The sequence below is a fragment of the Eriocheir sinensis genome, unplaced genomic scaffold, assembly GCF_024679095.1.
Source record: "Eriocheir sinensis breed Jianghai 21 unplaced genomic scaffold, ASM2467909v1 Scaffold1312, whole genome shotgun sequence".
NCBI lineage: Eukaryota > Metazoa > Arthropoda > Malacostraca > Decapoda > Varunidae > Eriocheir > Eriocheir sinensis.
In genome coordinates, this window is record NW_026110643.1 from 37573 (window position 1) to 45128 (window position 7556).

General features: G+C 46.9%; 1 long non-coding RNA gene across 1 annotated transcript; it reads right to left on the minus strand.

Annotated features, from left to right (window-relative positions):
• Positions 1 to 204: 204 nt before the first annotated feature.
• On the minus strand, positions 205 to 6866 carry LOC126989816 (uncharacterized). Its single transcript, XR_007743733.1, has 3 exons — positions 6478 to 6866; positions 6331 to 6353; positions 205 to 976 (listed from the first exon to the last, which is right to left on the minus strand). It is a non-coding gene; the product is annotated as an uncharacterized LOC126989816 (long non-coding RNA).
• Positions 6867 to 7556: the final 690 nt, after the last annotated feature.

The window sequence follows — 7556 nt, forward strand, 5'->3', positions numbered from 1 at the left end:
GTGATAGATAGTGAACATATCTGGCGACCTAAAGGGTATATGCACCAAGATACCATCTGTAGTCAATGTTGCCTCCATGTAGGGATAATAATATTGAACCTGGGTCTCACTGAAAACAGGAGTTAAGCCTTTTTCTGTTCTGGCCCAATCAATGACATGCATAAGTTCCTGAGGGGTGAGAAGGACGGGGTTACAACACCATCTAACACGTCTCTGAGCAGTGTAAATGTGTCCTGCAGTGCTAATTTAAAATTTGTGATTGCAAGGTAGACAGCTCTGAGGTTTGCTGCCATTAAAGCCAACTGGTGAGCCAATAAGTACTGGTGTTGGACCTGCTGAAGCTGGGTTATGAGGGATGTGAAGTTGTTGAGGCGGTCTATGATAACTTTTTGAGTCTTAACAACCGTCTCAATAGCTTTGTTTTGGGAACTGAGAACAATGGCCTGGTTATTCAAAATAGTACCCCATTTGTCTAACTGATCGTGAACTTCAGCAACATCGGCTTCCGTAGCTGTACCAATGAGGCCTTTTAACAATCTCCCACCAATGTCGATGAGACCACGCTTGGACCTGGCGTGGGCTACTGGCGTTTTAAGGTAAGTTGAAAAAGGGGTCCATTCTAGCAGACTATCAAAGGATTGTTGGATATTTAGGAAAGATAGCATGAGAGTAGAGAAATATGTCAGCGTGAGTGGATGGTTTAGTTTATGAACTGTGTCCGAGGTCTGCTGGAGAACCGCTTCCGCTTGCTGGATCTGGCGCCGGAACTGGGGTATATGGAGTCGCTCCAGCTCACGAAAATCGCATAGGGTAATGCGGACATCGACCACGTCCTCCACCACCATCACGGGGCCGTCTGGCTCCACGATTGCCCCCACACGTAGGTGTTGTTCATAGGAGGGCTGCTTCGTGGCATTTGTGGGGAGGACCAGGAGAACACCTCCCAAGACACATAGGCAAGGGAGTAGCATCGCAACTGGGTGAGCTAATAGAAAGTGGTTAGTGGATGGATAAGGTAAAAAAAAAATTGTGGGAGAAGAGAAGGGACACTAAGGGATGAAGATGGTTCTCCGTACAAATGCATCAGTGTGCAGATGTGTATGATCTTAGTTTCTTCCTGTAGTCGTTGGTAGTGTCCACCTCAGCTGGGCCTGGAGTATTTGTCGGTGTCGTTAGAGGGTCGTCAGGCGCAGGGTCGACTCCTCACAGGTTGAGGAAGAAGGTCGGTTAGTGCGTTTTAGGTGGTCTAGGTGTGCAAGCTTTGTTTCCAAGGTAGTCAGGTGGCGGATCTTGACCTTATTCCCTTTGTCGTAGGACAGTACTCGGTACGGTCCCTCAAAGCGAGGTGCTAGTTTGTTTTTGGGTTCCTGAATTTTTAAATAGACAATGTCCCCTGTGACCAATAATTTGTCGGTTGCTGATTTCCATTGTGACGCATTCATGGCAGCCTTGCTATCCTCGATGTTGGAGGTAACCCGTTTATAGATCTTCTGGAAGTCTGTCCCTCTGACTCGAACGTAGTCATCAAAATTATAGATGGGTGTGTCCTCTTTGAGGAGGAATGAGTATGGCAATCGATGGTCCTGGCCAAAATGACAAAATGAGGTGTGTCACCTATTGATTTATGGAGAGATGAGTTAAGAGAAGCCATTACCTGAGGCATCCATTCGTGCCAAGTTACTGAGACATCACCGACCAGAGAGCGAAGTGTCTGAATGATTTTTCGATTTTGTCGCTCGACCATGCCATTGGAAGCTGGATGATAAGCCATGGTATTTACCTTATCAACTTGGTATTACCTGCAGATTGCCTCCAAGATTTTATTGTTAAATTCTGTGCCATTATCTGAGATGAGGACTTTATGGGTGTTATATTTACAAAAGACTTCATCAATGAGAGCTTTAGCCACAGTAGTTGCTTGCTTGTCCACTATGGGAACTAGAACCGAGAAACGACTGAAATGATCAATGGCAACCAATAGGTATTTGTGGCCTTCAGTAGTTTGGGGTAATTTCAATAGGTCAATAGCAATGGTATCCCATGGCTCTAAAGGTATGGGATAGCTTTTGATGGGGACTTGCTGAGTAATGGATCCATAATTTTCTGCACAAGTGTGGCAGTTGTTGATGTAATCAATGATGTCGAGCCGCATACGTGGCCAATAATATAACAAACGGGCTTGCATCAAAGCTCTACTTTTTCCAGGATGGCCTGCATGAGGGGAAGAATGTATGTTATGCAAGATCATAGAGACTAGGCTTTCTGGTACGACGATTTGTGTAACTTCCCTATGCGGACCGTATTTAGTTGTGATGTATGTATTCCTGACGAGGATGCCGTCGTTGAGATCAAAGTCAGTTAAGGGGACAGGTAGTGTTGGCAAGGAATTGGGGTCGCCACTCTGCAGATAGTATAGGATGGGTTGACAGAAGTTATCTGTTTGTTGCGCTGCGCGTATGGAATCATTCAAAGTTGGGTCATGAGTTCGACTTGGGTCATCAAAATGATCTACATTCATGTCCATTATCGCGCCGATATTTCTGGATAGGGCGTCCGCTACCTGATTTACTGCTCCAGGGACATGAGCAAATGAGGGATTAAAGTCTTGGACAATGAGGCTCCATCGGGCCAATTTCCCCGTGAGGGTTTTAGTATTGAATAATTCCACCACGGCTGCGTGGTCGGTTCTGACATGGATATTGTAGCCATAAATGATGTCACGAAAATGACGTAATGCCCACGACCGCAAGGGCCTCAAGGTGGGTAGTACTGTAGTTTGATTCTGCTTTGTTGAGCGTGCGACTTGCATATGCTAGAGGTTGTAATTTATTTCTAGCATCATATTGCATGAGAGCGGCGCCTAGGCCCTTGCCACAAGCATCTGTGTACAGGAAAAAGTCTTTCGTGTGGTCTGGGTAGGCCAGGACAGGCGGGGATGTTAGTGTTGTTCTAAGGGAATCAAAAGCTTCCTGATGTTCCGCCCCCCATGTAAATGTGGAGTCTTTGCGCAAAAGTTGAGTGAGGGGTCTTGCAATGCGTGAATAGTCCTTGATAAAGGATCGATAGTACCCGGACAGTCCTAGGAAGGAGCGGACAGATTTCACGTCTGTTGGCACAGGATAGTTAAAAATAGCCTTGACCTTGTCAGGAGTCGTATGTACACCATTCTGATCTAGTACATGGCCTAAGTAGGTGATGCTTGGACGCAAAAAATGACATTTTGGGAAACGCAGAGTTAGACCTGCCTGGTAAAGGCGATTAAATACTTCTTGTAGTAAGGTAATGTGTGAGTCGACATCCTGTGACACTATGATGATGTCATCTATAAAGGCGAAAACCTGTTTGCCAAGGAGGCCATGCAAAACTTTGTTGACTAGCCTTTGGAACGTTAGTGGCGCACCACTAACTCCAAAGGGAGTTTACAAACTGCCAGTGACCCGAAGGGGTAGAGAAGGCTGTAAGCGGTTTACTATGCTCATCGAGGTCAACCTGCCAATAGCCACTTGCTAAATCTAAGGTCGTGAAAACCTTGTTGTTGGTGCCCATGCTGCATAAAATATCCTGCAAGTGAGGTAAGGGGTATCTTTGAGGGTGCGAAACAGCATTTAGTTTCCTGTAGTCTACAACTGGCCGAAATTGGCCGTTTTCTTCTTCACAAGGAAAATGGGAAAGTTCAGGAGAAGTAGTGTGTTCTATAATACCTGATGCTAACATGTCTTTGACTGCAGTATCTAGGATAGCTCTTTGAGAGTGTGGCGTTCTGTATGCAGGCACATAGATGGGGTTGGTATTGGGATCAACCGGTATTGAATGTGTTAAAACATTTGTGGATCAATAGGATCATCCGGCAGACTGACAATGGAGTGGTATGTCTCTAGTAGGTTGTGCAATTTCTCCCTTGCTTCTGGAAAAGCTAGATCTTCGAGATGAGTAGCTAGGTAATCATTTACTTTTTGTTTATGATGATCACTCCGCAAGATTTCAGAGGGGGAGATGATCTCTGATTCCTGTACGCTACCTATGCGTTCAGGTAGAACTTCAAAGTCAACGACGCATGTCCCTTGACGGAACTTGCGTACGTATGGGGATGAGTTGTGCATTATTAGGAAGGTTTGACCATTTTTATCTACTTTGCAAAGTGCATCCTCCATAGTCATGGCATTCATCTTCAAGCTCTCACTCATACAGATAGCCTCACATTCATCACTTATACCAGCAAGACGCATTTGAAGCATAGCTGATCCACGTCCTTCTAACGTGACGTCAGTCGCCAGAACGCCGTGGACCCTCAAATGCTCTTGCGAAGAGGAAAGAGGAGAGGGAGGTAATGTATTGGAGGATGATGCACTTTGTTCCTTAATAACATGCACTGCTGGAGATGAAGTATCAACTAGTGACCGCTGGGCCACGCTAGAAAGATGAGTATATTCTCCATCGGCGGAGGGAGAAGTGCACAACAATGGCTTTGGGGCCGTGAGTGTTCTAATTGGTGTGTCATGTTGGTAAACACAATCTTCTGCTGGAGCTAGGGACAAGCAGTGTTCCCGCATCGATTGAAGACCCAAAAGAATATCACCTGGGATATTCAAACCATGACACACATGAAAGGTGGCTGTAATCGGGGACAGGGAGTTAGCCAACTGGATAGACAAGGGGGTGTGTCCAACTACTTTAAATGATGTGTCATCTAGTCCACTTAATTTTAGGCAGGGAGGTTCCAATACCAAGGTTGTCTTTGCGTCATGTAAGGCACGCAATGTACCGATGTTTATGATATTGGGACATGCCCCTGTGTCCATGAAAACACTAATTTGGTGACCATTACACTTAGCAGGGACAGTCATGGCAAGGGAGGATTGGGGATAAAGAGCAATGCGGTGGTGTTTCATGGTAGTGGTTTCAACATCCGTAGGTTGGGTTTCAATGTCAAAATGAGCTGTGGATGTACTTGGTTTGTTTAAAGGTGTGCGGGTTAGGGGTGTTGTATGAATACCACGCACCTGGTGTGATTTTGTACCTGAGCCTATGTTATTGCGGGAGACGTGGCGCGCGAGGCATACCCCGACGAGGTACCTCCCCGGGGCCTCGCGCGGCAATCCTTGGTGTTATGGCCTGATGTCTTATGGTAGGAACAATATTGATTTGACTGTTGGGTGTTGCTGCCGTACCAGCAATTACGTGTATGGTGTCCTGTGATTCTGCAGTTGTAACAATATTGAGTGTTATAGCCACGCCCGCGACCCCTGCCTCTAGTGTAAGGGCGGCGGCCGCGGGGTGTGGCAGAGCGGTTCCTAGGGGTCTGAGCTCCGGTCGGGGAGCGACTTTGGGGACGCCCCCTCTGAATTCTGACACCCCTCACCGCTGAGGATGGGGGTTCTGTTGGTGGCTCTCGTCCCGACAGGGGACTGATGTGGTTGAAAAGGGTTCTACCTTTTGGTAGGGGTTCTTCCTTTTGTAACTCTTTGAAGAGTGTCTCCGTGCAATTGAGGAGAAAGACAAAGTATGAGAAAAGGCGGCACACATCCTCAAGGTTCATTTTCTCATCGGTAGTCCACGGGGAGTGACGGAATTGGGTTTCAAACTCTGTGAAGGCTCCACCCGCGACGCCTAAACAGTCATCTACTGCAATATTAGCCTTTATTTTGGGACGGTAGGTAGCCGCTAGGCGGAACAAGACTGACAGGGCACCCTGTTTGCATGTGGAGCCGAAATGGCTGATGAGATTTGCTTTCGCTTCATCATATGTTTTGGCTTTCTTGAATGCGTCACTTTTTATAATGGATTGAGCCCGACAAGGGCCCGTGTGGATGCTGTCGTAAAGGTGGGCCAATTTCTCCTTTTCATTTGTATATTGGAATTTTGTAAAAGCATCCTCTACCCTCTGCAGGTGAGTTAGGAGGTCGGGGCCGGTCTCCTCTGAGCCCGTATATTTTGGATTTTTATCCTCGCCCCTTAAAATGACGTTATGAGGTTTGTCACTCATGGTTGGGTCACTTTGGTGCTGTTCTGTCTGGGAAGAAGTAGTCTGGGAAAGCTCTGGTGAGAAGTCTGAGGGGAGCTTCTTTGCAGGAGGTAATGGGGGTGCTGGGGGAATAGGTTTTGGATAAGCAGCTCCTGAACGGAGGACTGTGTGATGGGGAGTATCAATCGTTAAACCGCTGAAGGCAGAGGATAGAGCCTCTTCCAATTTTCGATCCTGGGACATGGGGAGTTAGACGGGGGAGTCACTTAGCTGTGTCCGATGCATTTGTAAGGAGACCAGAGCATGATGGTATGGCTGATGTATGGTGAGGGGGGAGACTGGGACGCAGGAGATGTGGGTTAACTCACTTCTCTCTGCTCACCGGCACAAGCTGTAATGTAGGGGAGATATTAGGACGTATATAAGGAAAATTATAGGAAGGGAAATTTTAAGTAAGATTAAAGGGAAGTTTATAGGAAGATTCGTAGGTAATCCGTAAGGAAATGGTAAGATACCTTGGGTGTGAAGCAGTCGTGAGGTCGCTTGAGGAAAGAGTGGGGCGGTACAAGGGCATAAATGACTGGGATCAGCAGATGTGCAGATGGCGACACATATCACTGGGATCAGCAAGACGTGGCTGCCGCCGGCGAAAGAGGGGTAGGGCTGGTGAACGGGGAGGGGAGGAGCGCTGAAGGCGAACGGTATGGAATACAAGAGAGTAGGGATAGGAATTTAAATGTAATCCGTGTAAGGGATTAAGAACAAATGAAATGGCGATTATATTAGGTTAAATTAGTGGAGAATGGGAGACGAGGGTGAGAATGTTATTTGAAGTGGGGGGTTTCGACGGTACATGTACTAAATTATGGAACAACGTTTCGTCTTACTTGAGTGATAGTTCAGGTGACAAACCAAAATTGTGCGGCGTGTTCCACTAGCCGGGGGTGGGTGTTGCCGATGCTTTGATTGACGGCACGCTGACGCAGACTGCTGACGCGTTGAATTGAGCTGCCTGGCCGCGGCTACTACCTCGTCACTACTAATATGGCTTCCTCTTCCTCCTCTTGTGACTGTGAAGATACAGGGTTGGGGGAGTTCGGCAGGGGTTAATCCCGTTAATTGAGGTGGGATTTTTGGGTAGACTGGTCACGGACGTTTGCTGAGTGGTGGCACAGATTGTTGTTTTGGTGATACAACGTAGGTGGTGACCTGACGTAGGTGCAAGTACGAGCTATGGGGCTTGTAGTCGTCTCATAGGGAGTGTAGTAATCCGTAATTGTAGAGAGGTGTGCTGGATATTTCGATTGTGCTGGAGTTCACACTGGTTCACTGGTATGGAGTCACCACGTAATTTGAGGCACTTTGTGTAGGCCAGTATTATTGGATGATAAATCCTTTGTAATCGCTTTGTAATCGCTTTGTAACCGCTGCCACCAATATAAGTTTAGCAGGTTTGGAGTTAAAGTCTTTGCTTAACTTGTCTTTTTACTGGTTTTGTGTCTTACACGGAGCGGTGATGTGAACTCTATCGAGACGAAATGATGACTGCCCTCGGCAGCCACTGAACTATGTGCGTCATCTTTCGTTCATGAGG